At 39.8% G+C, this 18,863-nt stretch overlaps 1 protein-coding gene and 1 long non-coding RNA gene across 2 annotated transcripts in view; both read right to left on the reverse strand.

Moving 5' to 3' along the window:
* Positions 1-18,863, reverse strand: part of LOC124291896 (general transcription factor 3C polypeptide 1-like) — a 308,102-nt gene that overhangs the window by 113,156 nt on the left and 176,083 nt on the right. The window lies entirely within an intron of this gene.
* The window catches only part of LOC124291900, a 109,435-nt gene continuing 106,954 nt past the window's right edge, over positions 16,383-18,863 (reverse strand). The window contains exon 4 of the long non-coding RNA XR_006902310.1: positions 16,383-16,429. This is a non-coding gene — a long non-coding RNA (uncharacterized LOC124291900). The remainder of the gene's footprint in view (positions 16,430-18,863) is intronic.

The raw sequence follows: 18,863 nt of genomic DNA on the forward strand, positions 1-18,863 counted from the left end.
ATGCTGTATATTTTATATCACGGCAGGGGACACCAAAAATGGGCTTCACACAAGTAGGGAATCAAACCCGGGTCTTCAGAATGACAAGCGAAAGCTTTAACCACAACGCTACCGCATTGACCCTGTAAATAATCAGAGGGGACAAACCAGTGATAGATAACGACAGCATCATTCCACATCAATGGGGCATGTTAAAATGTTGCAATGTTCCATGTTGGGGAGATTAACTCATAGTCCCTGAATATATACTGGTCAAAATAAGTTAGGGATAGTGGTATTTCTATGATTGATATTTTATCAAAGTGTCAATGAATAAATAGATCATTATTCATAATTTCAAAATTTACATATAACCCTAACTATTTTTGTCCAGTATATATATAATTATGATAGTAACAAATAAACCCATTTAAATTGAAAAGGAGCCCCAGTGAGTTGGAACCTGGAGAAATCTAGACTTGCTTCTTTTAGGGCTATAGCATTGCAGGGAAGGCTAGGCATTAGGGGAAATAGTGGCTCAGAGACTGTTAGACAGACTACATGTTGGGTACTCACATGATATCACCCATGTAATGACATCTGACCAGATCGAGACAAGTATGGTGTTACTTTATCACAAATGTCATTTTTCTATAAGATTATGTATGGTCTCAGACTGGTTCTTATGTTGTTCTTGGTTCTTGCAAAAACAAAAGAACCATAAGTGTTCCACACAGATTTTGTATTTCAGACTCAAAGAAGTACCTTTTTTAAGAACATAATACAAATTCTAAATTTAATGCCTTAAAACTGACTTTTCACTTTTTGACCTTCGAAACAAAACCATTGATCTCTTCCAGCTCGTGTACAGAAAGTGAAAGCAATTGACACTCCTGTCATGTTGATTTCATTCTTGTCATGTCAAAAGTCACATAGATTTCATTGCCGCGGTGGCTATTAGCTTCCAATAAAACTGTGGCACAGCTTGGTAAATGGGCAAAATCAATGGTTTGTGGTCTGGAGTTGCTGAAGCTGCCACTGGACATGAGACCCGTCCACTCAAATCATGTCAATTACGTACAACTATGGCACCATCCCCTCATACTTTCCATTAATAATATCTTTAATGTGTGACATTGGGAGCAGTAAAGTATAGTTATCGACTATACAGGAAGTGTGGGAGACTGCGGGAATAGTTCAGGAGAAGTGAAAAATAACTTAATTGAATAAGAATATAGCTTTGATGTTTGTGGTATTGCCTAACATTTCTCAAAGCCCTCTTTCAGAACATGTAAAAGACAGAATTCTTTGAACTTTTTGAAGGTCAAAATATACCAAGAAAAAAGGTGAGGTCTTTGCTGGTTTATGAGGATAAGATAATATCACTTGCGTTTCTAAAGCTTTACTAAACCAAGACAACAACACTATAGACTAACGCTTAGTTCCTGAATATATAAAATTTTGATAGTAACAAATAGACTCATTTTAATTGAAAAGGAGCCCCAGTGAGTAGGGAGATTGAACCTGGGGAAATCTAGACTTGCTTCATTTAGGGCTTAAGTATTGCAGAGAGGGCAAGGCATAAGGGAAAATAATCTGGTTCAGGGACTGTGAGACAGACTATCACCTGATATTCTTTGAGTGGCATTTTTAGAAGTTTGAGAGTCAGATGAGGACTTAATGGATGAGCAACTTCTTTGTTCAGGTGATGAGACGTTTCTATTCAGATTCATGTCAGTGTCTGTGACGCTCTGTACGACCTAGTGTACAGTACACTCTAAATCTCTACATGACCCAGACAACACCACTTGAGCCTCTAAAGCTCTGAGGGACCAAGTCCACACCAATGGTCTTTATAAGACATTCAAGTCATTAGGGTAAGTGTACTTTACAGTACAGAATGATCCAGATAAACATGGTAATGACTGTCATTTGTATAAGCCATGGCCCAAACATTGCACATCTTGTTCTTGGTCTTACTGAACGTGTTCCACAAGATATGGCCATAAAAGTAAAGTTCTCAGACCAATTAGATGCTTGATTGGCATTTTAGAAGATGATATTTGATGAACATAGAGATTTTTTCAGAGTTAACAGTTACTGTTCAGTTTTACCTGATGACGGGGCCAGAACAAGCCCTGAAACGTTGTACTCGAGAATAAAAAGAAGATGTAACCCAGAAAAAATCTCTATGTTCTCAGACCAAGTTTGTTTGCTGCTATAATGCTGGCAACAATCCGTGTATATGTTTAACACTGCAATGCATGATATTCCAGCTTTAGGTCCTGTAAATAGCCACGACTGGACCAGAAAATCCAGTGACTACCATGATGTCTAAGCATCAGTCTACACAATTGGGATATGATGACATACATCAACCACATTGGTAAGCCTCAGACCACCTCGTCCCATTAGTTGCAACTTATGATAAGCAGGGTTGTTCAAGATCAATTTACCCCGATGGGGATCTGAGGCTATGTGAACTAGCCAGAATGTTCCCACAGGCACATGGAGATATGCTGGAAATAATGATTCTCAGATAACAGTGGCATCAGGGCATCCTGGGGAGTGACAACCTGATATTTATTTTATTTTCTGTGTGTGTGTGTGAGAGAGGGAGAGAGAGAGAGTGCAAAAGAAACAGAGAGTGTGAACAGAATGTGTGTGTGTGTGATAGAGAGAGAGAGAGTGTGTGTGAAAGAAGAATGAAAGAGAAAATGTGTGAGGGAGGAGAGAGCATGTGTGTGTGTGTGAGTGTATGAGTAGGCATGAGTGTGTGAAAGAGTGTGTGTAGGAGCATGTATATTCGAGTGAGTGAGAGTGTGTGTGCATGTAAAAGAAAGTACATGTGAGTGTATATGAGAGAGGGTGAGAGCGTGTGTGAGAATGTGTAAGAGAGGTGAGGTGAGTGAGTGAGTGTGTGTGTGTGTGTGTGTATTTGCTGAATCAATCTGAATACACACTGCCTTGAGATGAAGCACCAATTACTGACAGATTTACAAACGACTTGTTGACATGAAACTAACGAACACAATTTGGCACTCTGCACAAGGGTATATGTCTTCATGCCTTCAAATTAAAACAAAACGATTATCTCTCATGAACATGCAAAGCCTGAAATCTAATCACAACAAGGGCAATGTAAGCAGTCTAATAAAATAGTTCAAAGGATCATCTCATCACTTTTCAAAGAGAAATCGAAGTCTTCACATCAAGTTAAGTGCTCAAACATAGGAACTGCCCACCAAGTTGGAACATGATAGGTTGAAGTTGGAAATGGCATTAGCGTCATGGGACTGGAACTTGTGAGAAAAAGAGAATATTAGATCAAAGCTGAACCTGATATGGTTTCTTATTTATTCAAGAATCATCAACAGGATGGACATATCCGAGCACTTCAGATCTTACACCACAATCTGTCTTCTCTTCTCAGTTTAGAGATAAATGTATTTTTTCTTTAATGTTGTGTGATTTTCGGTGAAATCATGGGGCGTGGATGATCCAGTTTGTTTTGATCAAGTTGTCTAAGGTACCTCAACCATCTCTCATTAGTGCCATGTCCTATGATCACTGGTTCAAATCGCAGATAAGCACTGATTAAAATGTTTGGTCTATCAGATCCATACTCATTAGCTCCACCAAAGTGAATGTGTCATTTTCCTTTGAAATCAAGGGGTGGCCCATTTTGATTTGATTTCACCCAGTTGTTTAGGGTGCCCAAATCTACACGGTGTCATGTCATAAAAATCAGGGATGCAATTTGTTGCAATTTTCCAGATAAGTTCTGATTATGACTTTTGTCTATCAAATCCATACTCATTCTAATGAATTTCACCAAAGTAGAAATTTTCACCAAAGCAGTGTCCAAGGAAGCCTCACGCCTTTGATAACAACCCGTGGAGATCCGGGTTTAAAGTGGTCTTCAGCAAACCATGCTTGTTGTTGGAGGTGACTAACAGGATCGGGGGGCTTGGTTGACACGTGTCATCATATCACCGTTTCACAGATTGATGCTCATGATGTTGATCACTTGATTTTCGATTATTTACAGACTGCCACCATATAGCTGGAATATTGCTGAATGTGGCGTTAAACAACCAACCAAGCAACAACCTGCTAGCATGCATTCATATTAAACTGCCAAACAAGCAAACATGCAATCATCTGAGCCACTAAGCTTGACCAGTACCAATCCATTATGTGGATGTTCAGGACCAACATCATTTGCTGGATGCCCATTTTAACTATGGAAACCCACCTGTACTTTGAGAGACTCTTGCATATGGAAGTGTTTCGTGCAAAACCATAGTAGCTGTGCAGTATTTACAGAAAGGCCAACCCTAAACCGAGGTTGTTGTGGAGAACTTAGTCATTTGAGGTCTAGCATTTGTACCCGTGAAGATCCGGGGTAGAATAGGTCTTCAGCAACCCATGTGCTTGCCATAAAAGGCGACTATGCTTGTCATAAGAGGCGACTAACGGGATCGGGGTGGTCAGGCTCGCTGACTTGGTTGACACATGTCATCGGTTCCCAATTGCACAGATCGATGCTCATGCTGTTGATCACTGGATTGTCTGGTCCAGACTCGATTATTTACAGACCGCCGCCATATAGCTGGAATATTGCTGAGTGCGGCGTAAAACTAAACTCACTCACTCACTCTAGCATTTGTAATTATGCATATTAAATTGCTAATCACCATAAGCATTATTGGAGGTAGAGCTCTGAACCCTAAAGAAGCAGATACTGATGTAAATAAGGGAAGCAACTCTACATAAATTTCACCGCCCTGCTACCATGCCCCTGTTGCAACAAAGGAGTAGGTCAGTGAGTAAGGTTTTACTTCACTATCAGCAAAATATCACTGCAATAACACAGCAGGGTACACCAGAAATAGGCTTCATGCATTGTCCCTCAAGGAGACTGACTGACTGAGTTTGGTTTTATGCCGCTTTTAGCAATATTCCAGCAACATCACAGCAGGGTACACCAGAAATAGGCTTCATACATTGTCCCTCAAGGAGACTGACTGACTGAGTTTGGTTTTATGCCGCTTTTAGCAATATTCCAGCAATATCACAGAAATAGGGTACACCAGAAATAGGCTTCATGCATTGTCCCTCAAGGAGGAGGACTGACTGACTGAGTTTGGTTTTATGCCGCTTTTAGCAATATTCCAGCAACATCACGGCTGGGTACACCAGAAATAGGCTTCATACATTGTCCCTCAAGGAGACTGACTGACTGAGTTTGGTTTTATGCCGCTTTTAGCAATATTCCAGCAACATCACAGCAGGGTACACCAGAAATAGGCTTCATACATTGTCCCTCAAGGAGACTGACTGACTGAGTTTGGTTTTATGCCGCTTTTAGCAATATTCCAGCAACATCACGGCGGGGTACACCAGAAATAGGCTTCATACAATGTCCCTCAAGGAGACTGACTGACTGAGTTTGGTTTTATGCCGCTTTTAGCAATATTCCAGCAACATCACGGCGGGGTACACCAGAAATAGGCTTCATACAATGTCCCTCAAGGAGACTGACTGACTGAGTTTGGTTTTATGCCGCTTTTAGCAATATTCCAGCAACATCACGGCGGGGTACACCAGAAATAGGCTTCATACAATGTCCCTCAAGGAGACTGACTGACTGAGTTTGGTTTTACGCCGCTTTTAGCAATATTCCAGCAACATCACGGCGGGGGACACCAGAAATAGGCTTCATACAATGTCCCTCAAGGAGACTGACTGACTGAGTTTGGTTTTACACCGCTTTTAGCAATATTCCAGCAACATCACGGCGGGGGACACCAGAAATGGGCTTCACACATTGTACCCATGTGGGGATTCGAACCCGGGTCTTTGGCGTGACGAGCCAACGCTTTAACCACTAGGCTACACCCCACCCACCCCCACCCCACCCCTCAAGGAGAATCAAACCTAGGACTTGCATGATGAGTGAACACTTTAACCACGAGGCTACTCCAACAACAGTAACATAATCCACTTGACCATGTTTGTCTACAGACATCCCTTCTTTCTTGGATCTCCATCAGGGAACATGTCTGTAGTAGCAGGGCCAAATTACAGCTCCGGAAACAAATCCCTGACTGATTTAAACAACAGAGAGGAGATGGAGATAGAGAGAGGATGATGGAGAAACAGATTTAACTCTGTGTCAACAACTCGGGGCACTCTCATCTTCCTTGATTAGCAATCGAAACCTGCTCTCCACTTGGATCCATTCTGATGAGCAAGTACACTGCTGTATCAGCCAAGGACCATGGTAGATGGAATCAGCCTGAGCTACATGTCATTGGGAAGGGTATCGCCCTATCTCGGACACACAGTGGACCTTACCATTCAGGGTCATTCGGGTCTAAATAGCTGCAACAGATTTCTGATATATCACTGGAAGATCAAACATGAATCAACTACTGAGGCAGGTTACATCTTTCTGAAAACAGGCGGTGGGGTAGACTACGTGTCTCGCATCTGCTCGCTCGTGGTGAAGACCTGGGTTCGATTCCCAACATGGGCACAATGTGTGAAGCCCATTTCTGCTGTCCTCCAGTGTGATATTGCTGGCATATTGCTATAAGTGGCGTAAAACCCAACTCACTCACTCTTTCTGGAAACACCTGGCAGGGTTGCTATTTGATAGGATTCATGAACAAATGCTTATTCTGAATGTTACCGTAATATTTAAAATACAACGATTGAGGTCATTGCTCTCCCCTTGTCAGTCATCTAAATAAGACAATAAGTCATAATCATTATATGAAATGACACCCTTACCAACACACAGTCTCCACAAGATGGTCATATAATCTGTTTTCCACAAAATTATTGATTCAGTTTACAATGTGAAGCGTGGCATGACACGCATTGATTAACTTCAGTAAAATCAAAGAATCAAATGAAAAAATATGAAATAGACCCCAAAAATATATATATAATGATATGTGCATTCTGATAATACAAGAATACTTCAACACATTGCAAGGACCGTATGCCATGGATGCTGAAACAGGGGGTCAGTGAGTCCCCTGTCAAAGATTTTTTGTTTGTTTGTTTGTTGTCTAATCCTGCACTCAGCAACATTCCAGCTATATGGCGGAGGTCTGTACATAATCATATCTGGACCAGACAACCCAGTGATCAATAGCACAAGAATCAATCTACACAATTGGGACACAATGACATGTGTCAACCAAGTCAGTGAGCCTGACCACCCGATCCCCGTTAATACTTCTTACGACAAGCATGGGTTACTGAAGATCAATTCTAACCCGGTTCTGCACAGTTCCTGTCATAGGTGGTGGGATTGATGCTCAAACATGTTGAATACAGGGAATAAGATCAATCTGATTAACGGTTTGTGTTGACTTGACTTGCTGATCCATGTTTGGATAAGGCATGAGTTGGTAAGGACAAATAAACCAGTGCTTAAACAATGTGTCACAGTAAACTCAGGAACCCAACTGTAATTAGACAGTACATATAATCAGATCACATTGCAAGGGTAGGGTTTCCCACTATTGTAAAACAAGTTTGCGGAAACTGTATCTACAAAATGTCATGTGTTCAGGCGGAAGGGTAATCAGCTATAAATACATGTGTACCATTAACAATTATATCACAGATTTAAACTCACACTTGTGAGTGAGTGAGTTAGTTAAGTTTTATGTCACTTTTAGCACTATTCCAGCATATCACAATGGGATACCAGAAGAGGGCTTCACACATTGTACCCATGTCGGATGACTTGTGAGTGAGTGAGTTGGGTTTTACTATGCTTTTAGCTCTATTCCAGCAATATCACGGTTGGGGGACACCAGAAATGGTCTTTAGGCATTGTACCCATGTCGGATGATTTGTGAGTGAGTGAGTTGGGTTTTACTATGCTTTTAGCACTATTCCAGCAATATCACTGCGGGGGGACACCAGAAATGGTCTCCAGGCATTGTACCCATGTTGGATGACAAGCTAACAAGGTATTGTATTCTCCAGCAACACCTGATGGTGACAACACAAGCTGGGGACTCATTTGTTGTTAATCACAGATATTTTACCGATTTCAATCAATAAACTCAATTTCAAAATGATATCTGAAGGCCACAGGAAGCCTCTTCCTGCAATCACAAGGAGTTCAGGTCATTTTTTCATACTTTCCACAATCTAGGTTAACCTGGATTTGAATCTGAAAACTCATTTTCGTAATTTGTTTCTATTCAATTATTCTGAGAACAAGATCAAATGTGAATTAATGAGAACAAACTTAAAGTTATATTTAACATAACTTTTTTGTTTGCTTTGCTTTCAAAGAACCTGTAGAAACTGAAATGTTCTTAAAGCTTAAACATAATTATAATAAATACATAAACGCAACAAAATATACTGTAGTGAGTGCGTGAGTGAGTGAGTGAGTGAGTGAGCGAGTGAGGTATAACACCTCAGTGAATAGTAATCTAGTTGTATCATGGCATTTCAGCTGCAAGCACAAGTTGATACAGATCTTTACTGCAGTGACTGACTGACTGAGTTTGGATTTACGCCGCTTTTAGCAATATTCCAGCAACATCACGACGGGGGACACCAGAAATGGGCTTCACACACTGTACCCATGTGGGGATTCAAACCCGGGTCTTTGGCGTGACGAGCCAACGCTTCAACCACTAGGCTACCTCACCGTCCCTTTACTGCAGTGATGTAACCAAGGAGCGCAGGCATGGGTCAGACGAACCACAAAATATATTCCAAGCAATTGAGATTTGAACCAATGACCTGTGTTGCCTACAGGCCACCACTGCCCACAGGTATGATGGGTGAAGGGAGGGGAGGCAGATGGTGAGGGGTAAATGGGAAAGAGGGAAATAAATGGAGGGTGAGGAAGGGGTGGGTGGAGTGAGGAGGGGGCAGTGAGTGAGTGAGTTTAGTTTTATGCCACACTCTGCAATATCACAGCTATATGGCGGCGGTCTGTAAATAATCTAGTCTGGACCAGACAATCCAGTGATCAACAGCATGAGCATCGATCTGCGCAATTGGGAACCGATGACATGTGTCAACGAATAGGGGGCAGCAGGGAGAAAGGTGAAACTATCAGTACAGGAAAGTAGTCATTTACAAAGGATGTAAAAAACACAGGTCCTTCTTGAGCACACTGAAATAATGTCAGCTAGCAATAATGGGCTTAAGTAACAGATCACTAAATAGCCTTACAACAACGACAGGCAGGAACTTGGTGTCAACATCAAGAAAGCCGAAAGTTAAAAAAATGGCTTTGAAGGCATTCCGGTCAAGGTGAAGCTTTAGAGAGTCATTTTCAGGAGGAAGAACAAGTGATTAGCAGCAATGTTTGATGCCCTTTGAAATCTTTACACAAAGAGACGTTCCAACAGCAAGGGCTGAAATTAAAAAGGAGCCCCAGTGGGACAGGAGATTCAGAACCTGAGGAAATCTACACTTGCTATATTTAAGGCTTTAGCATTGCACCACAGTGATGGACACCAGAAATTGGCTTCATATGCTGTACCCATGTAGGGAACTGAACTCAGCTCTTTGGCGTGATGCGCGAACGCTTTAACCACTAGGCTACTGGTATCACCACAATAGGGAACAAACAGGTGAAAGTGAGTGAGTGAGTGTGTTTAGCTTTACGCTGCTTTTAGCAATATTCCAGCAATATCACGACGGGGGACCCCAGAAATTGGCTTCACGCATTGTACCCATGTGGGAAATCGAACCCGGGTCTTCGGCGTGATGAGTGAACATTTTACCACTAGGCTACCCCACCACCCCATTCACCAAGATTCAATTCACAAATAATTAAACTGAAATATAAAAATGTCACAACTGTAGCCAAGCTAAAAGAAAGTTACTTGAGACATTTTGAACTATGAAATTATTGTGATGAAAACCGCCCGGTTTATACCATTCTTTTATGAAACATATAAAACCCAGGAAATAATATACATATTTAGGACTTCCATATATTTTTCAGAGAAGATATCATAGCCAAAGGATATAGTCATCATACGATTCCAATAATACTTTAACGCCTGATCAATTTTTAACATTATTTTATCGATAACATAAGACAACAGAAAGATTTGCAAATGTCAAACATTAAGTTGAAATAGACCTCAACTTTCTGTTGCTCATTTCATTCAGGAAGAAAACTTTTTTATGAATATTTTTGGCTTCATCATCGATGAGAAAGAGCAATGAAAATTATTGAAAAGATGTTCTTGGAACAAGAAAAACACTTTCGTTCACATACTGTTTCTTGGCTATAATCAACAAGAAAATATATGAAGCCTCTCTTGCTCACTTCATCCAGGAAGAAAACTTTTTTATGACACTTAGATATATTTTGGCACCGACATCTATTGTAGGCAAATGGAAAATTGTTAAAAAGATATTCTTGGAGAGAAAGGGTGAGTTTGGTTTTATGCCAAACTCAGCAATGTGAGTTATATGGCATCAGTCTGTAAATAATCGAGTCTCGACCAGGCAATCCAGTGATCAGCAGCATGAGCATCAATCTATGCATGACATGCTCAGTCAACCAAGTCAGCGAGCCTGACCACCCAATCTCGTTAGTCGCCTCTTACGACAAGCATGGGTTACTGAGGATCAATTCTGACCCGGATCTTCACGGGTTGATATTCTTGGATAAAAATAGATGCCAGCTATGTAACTTTTCTGAACTCATCTTCCGTCAAAATATAGCCAATACAAAAATGAATTGTTGGCAAACTAGATTAATTTGGTTTGACCTCATGCTTTCTGCTTATTTACAGAATGGTTATGGACAGACTGAGATGGTGAAACTGGTAATTTGCTTCATAATGAGATATTTAGATGGTCTATCCTGTCGGAGTTCAACATCCATACTTTGATGAATCCTCTCATTCCATGGGGAGTGGACATTATGGCTGACAGAATATGTCCATGTTTGCATGCTGAAGGTGTATAAAGCATCCGATGTCGAAACGAGGACATGGTAATTGGTTTGAGATGCTATGCAGTCGCTCATCTTGACATCATTAAACTGCCTGACAACCATACATTAGACTCTTTGGATTAAAATTCCCCAAAGAATAAATGTATGTCAGGCATTGTTGTGTTCAGATATATGTGTTAGATCTCTGGTAATTAAAGCTGTAAATGTTATGTTCTGGTGTCACGCTTAATATTTTATAATATGGCAATTTTTCTGAGTGACATGATGACGTCATTCCCCAAAGACTAATTGTATGTTACACTTTGTTGGGTTGAGATGAAAGTGCTAGAACTCTGGAATGATGCTAAGTACATTCCGTCGTCACGCTTACAGATTTATAACATGGCACTTTTTCCCAGTGACGTGATGAGGTCACGAGGTCCAAATCTCAACACTTTTGTCCCATTGTATTGTAGTAAAGCAAATGATGGGATTGAATTGTTGATTAATGTCGGCTCAAGTGGAAGTGTTGGTAGATTGTTTGTTGTCTAACAATTAATGATGTCGCAATATATGCCGTCAGTCTGTAAATAATGGAGTCTGGACAATCCAGTGATCAAAATCATTAGCATCAATCTATGCAAATGGGATAAGATGACATGTGTCAACCAAGTCAATGAGCCCGACCACCGTTAGTCACCTCTTACAGCAAGCATTGTTGACATTATATTTGTTTGTTTGTTTATTTCATGCCGCACTCAGCAATATTCCAGCTATATGGCAATGGTCTGTAAATAATCCAGTCTGGACCAGACAATCTGGTGATCAACAGTATGAGCATCGATACATGCAATTGGGATACGATGACAATATAGCATCATTTACTTTCATACAACTTTTACATTTGCATGAGTTGTGATGTAAATTCATATGTAACATATGTTATTTGGGACTACACTTTAGGGCAGTTTTTGGTCTAGCGACAAAACTCTTTAAAGAAAAATGCATCAGCTGGCCACCTATTTCTCCAAACAAATTAGTTCAGTTCACTGATATGCATGTGCGATATTCCAGTTCTATGTTCTGTCTGGACCTGTCCATCCAGTGACTGGCATCATGATCCTCAATCTATGATGACACGCCTCAACCCACATCAGTGAGCCTAACCATTGTTAGTTAATCTTTATGACAAACATACAGTATCAGCATTGTGAGCAGCACTACAGGTTTTGATGGATATGATTCAAATCAAATCTCAAAGTCTGACCATCAGCTCCTTCTGGTAAAAGATGACATGCTATGGACAAAGTCTCCAAGTCTGACCATCAGCTCCTTCTGGTAAAAGATGACATGCTATGGACAAAGTCTCCAATTCTGACCATCAGCTCCTTCTGGTAAAAGATGACATGCTATGGACAAAGTCTCCAAGTCTGACCATCAGCTCCTTCTGGTAAAAGATGACATGCTATGGACAAAGTCTCCAAGTCTGACCATCAGCTCCTTCTGGTAAAAGATGACATGCTATGGACAAAGTTTCCAAGTCTGACCATCAGCTCCTTCTGGTAAAGGATGACATGCTATGGACAAAGTTTCCAAGTCTGACCATCCAATCCATCTGGTAATAGATGACATGCTATGGACAAAGTCTCCAAGTCTGACCATCAGCTCCTTCTGGTAAAAGATGACATGCTATGGACAAAGTCTCCACGTCTGACCATCAGATCCATCTGGTAAAAGTGTCAGTGACTGAGTTTGGTTTTACACTGCTTTTAGCAATATTCCAGCAATATCACGGTGGTGGACACCAGAAATGGGCTTCACTCATTGTATCCATGTGGGGAATTGAACCCAGGTCTTCAGCATCTTGAGCAAATGCTTTAACCACTAGCCTACCCCACCGCCCCCATCTGGTAAAAGATGACATGCTATGGACCAAGTCACTGATTCTGAATGCTAGATGAAACTGGTAAACTCTTGAGACCAGGAAGTTCCTAATTCAGAATCTCAATAGGCTGCAGCAATAAGTATAACCATTACAACAGCTAATAACAAGAGGAAAATAGGTGGATAATTCATAAACTAAAGTATGTAAGGATCATCAATATGATGTTAAATTCCATTAAGATCAACCATAACACAACCTCATCAAGATCTATAATCTGGCCATACTCCCACAGGTCGACATCAATGCTTGCCATCATGTGACCATTATCTAAGAAAGGAACAATAGTTATCATTTCAGCGTGACTCTATTCAATAAAGTCAGCATGAAGAATCAGGCTTATGTATACAGTAATGGAATAAAAGAACCGAAGCTGAGATCAAAGAGGTGCCTGAAAGTTGATGATCTGGTCAAGCAATCTCAGAAGCTACTGTCGCAGACTTTGATGTAAAGAGTATTGCCACTTCACAGGAAGTAGGGAGAAATTATCTACATTCTTTAAAAGCTACAACAGCAGGAGAATAATGACAAGATTAATCAGAAATATCATTTGGGGATGTATCATATTTAGGTCATTGATACATTGTGTTCAAAGTTGGAGCTTATGAAAGACATGGTAGGTGAATGATTCTGGATATTTTAGGATTATTTGGATTTGCAAAATGTAAAAACAGCAAAATATTGTAAATGTCTTTTCAGTTTACAATTATGACATTTTCATAACAGAAAGATAGAATGCATTTTGATGTATTTTACTTCCTGATTAATCCTGTAAAAGGAACAAATGAAAGAATAATTTTATTTGGCGTACAAACCCATGACGATCTGGGATAGAATTGCTCTTCAGCAACCCATGCCTGTCGTAAGAGGCGACCAACGGGATCGGGTGGTCAGACTCACTGACCAATTGTCATTCACTCCCAGTTGCATTGATCGATGCTCATGGTGTTCATCACTGGATTGACTCAGATTATTTACATATTGCTGCCATATAGCTGGAATACTGCGGAGTGCAGTGTTAAACAAACATGGCATTTACAAGAGGTACAGTAGCTCACCTTTAAAACTTGTGGTTCCAGGTTCTTTGACGTTTTATAATACATTTTTATTTTCTTTGGGATGTATAACAGAAAAAGCAGAAAACTGACAGAGACATTGCACATGAAGTGAATCAGTTTTGTAAAATTAACAATCAAAAGATGTTTCCATAATCACTAAGAATCTGTGTAAAAAGCAGAGTCTGTTATAATATTGCCTGAGCCATCAGTTACCATATATGACTTCAGATAAGCCCAATTTTGAAGACCAAATAAATCATTCTGTAGAAATCGGTTGGCTTATCTTAAGGTTCCGCTGTCATCATTATTTTCTGGTGGTAAGAAAACAGCATTATATCAGTTCGTGTGAACAAGCAAGAGAAAACGACTGTCAGTGAATATGCCAAATTTGCATTTAAACATCACTAGACAGGATTATTTACCTTTTCAGTTTTTTAGGTATTTTATAACATGGATGGATCATGATTATTTTGTGTATTTTAACTACGCTTCATTTCATGGCATGAGCAGAGGCAATATGAGTGTGGTTGCGGTGAATAGAGTAACCATATTGAAGAGACACATTTCGCTGCACGATAGATACAGACAGATGAAACCAATGCCAAACCCTCATCTTAATAAAATCAAGATGAGCTTCAAATCCTGACAGATAATCCATAATATCTGGAGCTATGCTGATAAATACTCCAATAGTTTCTTGTATATAAAGAACTAGTTAACTATGTCCTCCTCTTCACCAATAATCCCAGCGTGTTGTCACGCTTACAAATTTATAACATGGCACTTTTTCACCAGTGACGTGTTGACGTCATCAGGTCAAAATATCTACACTTTTGTATTTCACCAAAAATCCCAATAACACCCAACAGAACTTCGCTTCCTTTTATCAAAGCAGGACAACAAACTGTGAAATTGAAATCCAGTGTCCAATACCAGACATCTTACCTGATTCAGGTAGCAAAGATCAATGATAGGTGATAAGGCCAAACTAAACATCTGTTCATTAGGCTAATCAGGACATTACTAGATCTACCAGTCTTCCAGTACATCTCCCGTAATGGCCTCAAAACATGAAGTCAACATCCAGTAGAATCGCATCAGTATCTGGCACAATACCTCAGATATGAGGGTCACAATACCTCAGATAGGAGGGTCTTCAGAGCATGGCGGTCAATGTGTAATTGCAGTCTTCATGACATAATCATGTCTGACCAAACTCTGAACGACAAAGAAGGAAACGCTCAACAAAAATCAGAACCGAATATTCTCTATTGACGTATTTCACATCAAAATACACGGGCCATTACCAATATGTTTGTTGAGTGTCTAGGGAACCATAACTGTTAGAAGAGAAACATGACAATACCATTTATAATCCTTTTGTTACCGGTTAATTCCTCTATCCTCTACTTCCGCACTCAGGTTCGCTGGCTACTATCCATACATCAATCACTGTCATCACATGCTAGGCTGTGTCAATCAATCCCAGTGTAAGAAACAAGGCATCGGGCTTGGTTTCCAGTACAAGATACAAGGGATTTAACTTGTTGTTTTCCAGTTCATTTACGTTCTCCTGAGTTTTCCTGGGAAGGAAGTCGGTTCTCATGTCACGGAAGTTCTAAATACGTCACTGATTTCTGTTGTTGGGTAGTCATGGGTGTACAGGTTTCTCCTCTTAATGAAGGATTTGTTAGATGTTTGAGCAGTCTTGTCAGTTACCAGGCTTGATGAACAATATCTAACAAAGTAAAATTTTAGAATATAATTTGTCATGGCATAAGCAAAGGAACCAAAAACAGTTTGCGACCAATGAAATCATCTTAAATTGTTTTCATTGATGGCACCATCTTAAATTGTTTAGGACAATGCATCGATGACACCATCTTAAATTGTTTAGGACAATGCATTGATGTCATCATCTTAAATTGTTTAGGACAATGCATTGACAGCATCATCTTAAATTGTTTAGGACAATGCATTGATGACATCATCTTAAATTGTTTAGGACAATGCATTGATGACACCATATTAAATTGCTAACTACAATGCATTGATGACATTATCTTAAATTGCTAACTACAATGCATTGATGACATTATTGTAAATTGTTTAGGACAATGCATTGATGAGATCATCTTAATTTGTTAACTACAATGCATTGATGAGATCATATTGACATGGGCTGCTAGGTAAACCCAAACAATCAGACAACTGTCAGGAACTAGCCAGTCAGTGTATTACTGATACCCAAAATGCTCGGTCATTTATTGAGAATCCTTCCACTGGTGCCGCTGTGGATGTTATCGCCACATCAGCAACTTTGTGTCTGTTCCCAACAATCAAGCCAATCTTTCATACATGTTTGGATCAGGTTTAAAAACTTATTTGCATTACTCAAGAAAACATAAAAATGCACCAGAAAAGCCTAGAATATATAAATTCAACTTACATTGTGTCCGGCTTGGGTTCTGTTCAGACAACCATAACATGTGGAATCTGAAAGAGACCATAATCAATTAGAAAACAATAAGCTAAATAAATACATTACAGGATTATTTGATACACAGTCACACATGCATTCATCTTGTCCGGTGGGTGGAAGGTCAAAGACTTCATCTCTGGCTTAATTATGCCAACAGGTGTTAAAAAATGGTACATGTTATTACCCTGCCTGTAACTCGGTATCAAAACAAGGACTGGCTGACTGGTAGTCAGTGCGCATTGTCTGAGTAGGGTGAAATTAACTGAATTACATTCTGACCAAAAACAGGACAAATAGTTTTTTCAAGATGGCTGCTTTGGCGACCATAACCCAATTCAAACCTTGTGAACCAGTTGGGTTGTCATCATTGGTGGAAACAAGCAGGTGAGATTTCATTGGTCAAGTGGTTTCTGGCAATAATAATGCATGACAATAATAATGCATGACTGACAACACTTGTATACTTGACTTTCATTCCAGCTAAAAATGTGAGAAATAATATTTCACAATTTTAATTGTTTTCGAACACACTATCAAGGTATCTGCCAGTTTCAACAACCTAGTCAGCTTCCCATTTTAATTAGTGGGAGAAATTATTTTATTATTATGTCATGCAGATGTTTACATAATAATATATAAAATCTTCTGTATCACATATGAAACATCTGCCCGGCCTTTACAGGACTACGAGACACATAAAATCCATAAACCAATGCATAGATAAAATATATCTGAGAGAGGTAAGGGTGAAAATCTGACAATTAGTTTCTTAAGGCCTAATGGAATGGTAATGACCATACATTACAGGAATCAGACACAAAATTGACATGGAACCTGTGACAGTTTCACTGACTCAACCTAAGTTCCACAGCATTGTCCATGGCATGTCGCCTACTTACAGAACACCTCTGTCGGTGCTTATACAATATTTATAACATGACAGCAAAGTGTACAGTGGTAATGTTCCTTTCAACGAAGAATGATTCAAATATATTCAGATTTTATGTAAAAAGAAATTATAAGAGAAATACAAATATCAGGATTTCAAGTATTGGCACTGAAGATTTGGAACAGATGAAACACAAAGTTGACTTTAACTGGACAAAGCACTTTGAGAGTTTTGTTCTTTGTGTTATCCTCACTTAGTTCACCTTAGTTCACATTAGTTCACATAAGTTCACACTGTTCTTCTGTTAGGGGAAAAAAAGTGACTTTAATATAAAAGAGTTTAAAATTCTTTGGATTTCAGAGAAGATGGTCCCATGAGATTTTGTTGATACAATTTCCGAAAGAGTGTTAATTCATCGAACCATCATAATTTTGTCTTAGATTTTTAGCTTCAAACATGAAAGGCACTAAACCATTTTTACACTTTAATAATCGCATCAATTCCTGGAAATTTGAGCTGTAATACAATACTCAGAGTTAAACTGGAAGAACCCAGCACTGCTGGGATTTGCTCTTTGAAATTTAATTATTAGAAATGCCAATGTTGATTGACAAGATGCTGGGTTTGACCATTGTTCATCAATACCATTCCTTGTACAGCCCACTGGTGCAAAATGAAAAAGAATTGGACTTTGTTATTTGCAAGTGCGCTGATAGCTTAGATCTCACAGAATCCTAACCAAACTAAATTGGATTTCTCACAAGACATCTGATTATGCTTCTCACTGGCAGTGAGGTGAGGTGAGATGGGGTTAAATGGGGTTAACCATTGTGTTAAAGACTTATGCATTCATTCTACACTCTCTCTGTGTGTTTGACAAGTCAAATAGCTCTCTCTCTCTCTCTCTCTGATGTAGCTGTGTGTACATGTTTGATTGTGTGTGTATGTTTGAGTGGGTGAGTGAATTAGCGAGTGAGCTAGTGAGTTTGTGAGTGAGTTAGTGAGTGAGTGAATTAGCGAGTGAGTTAGCGAGTGAGTGTGAGTGAGTTAGCGAGCAAGTGAGTTAGTGAGTGAGTTAGCGAGCAAGTGAGTGAGTGTGAGCAAGTGAGTGAGTTAGCGAGTGAGTGAGTGAGTGTGTGAGTGAGTTAGCGAGTGAGTGAGGGAGTGAGTGATAATCCAGCAATAACAACTGTGGACACCAGAAATGGACAACACATGTAGTACCCAAGACAGACTTTGGGTGTCATCCAGTGCAACAAAACATAGCCTCTGTCACAAGCATCATTAAGTTCATCTGACAGCCATTCACATGTCCAGACAATACATGACTGCTCTTCCCCTCCCACATAGCTTCCGACAGTCCTTCACAGAACGACCACAATGGCCCTCTGGAGAATCAAAATGTGTCTTCACGATCATCCGTCCCGACCACAGGGACATCTCATGAGGCCATTTGTCTAAACTATTCACCTACAGATATGAGCTGCAGCAAGTAAATTGGTCAAAGATGCTAATCGGTCTCCAGTTGGCCATTTTACAGGGTCCTAATGTTGTAAGAG

This window comes from Haliotis rubra, unplaced genomic scaffold (assembly GCF_003918875.1).
Source record: "Haliotis rubra isolate DU_JTF1 unplaced genomic scaffold, ASM391887v1 Scf501, whole genome shotgun sequence".
Classification (NCBI taxonomy): domain Eukaryota; kingdom Metazoa; phylum Mollusca; class Gastropoda; order Lepetellida; family Haliotidae; genus Haliotis; species Haliotis rubra.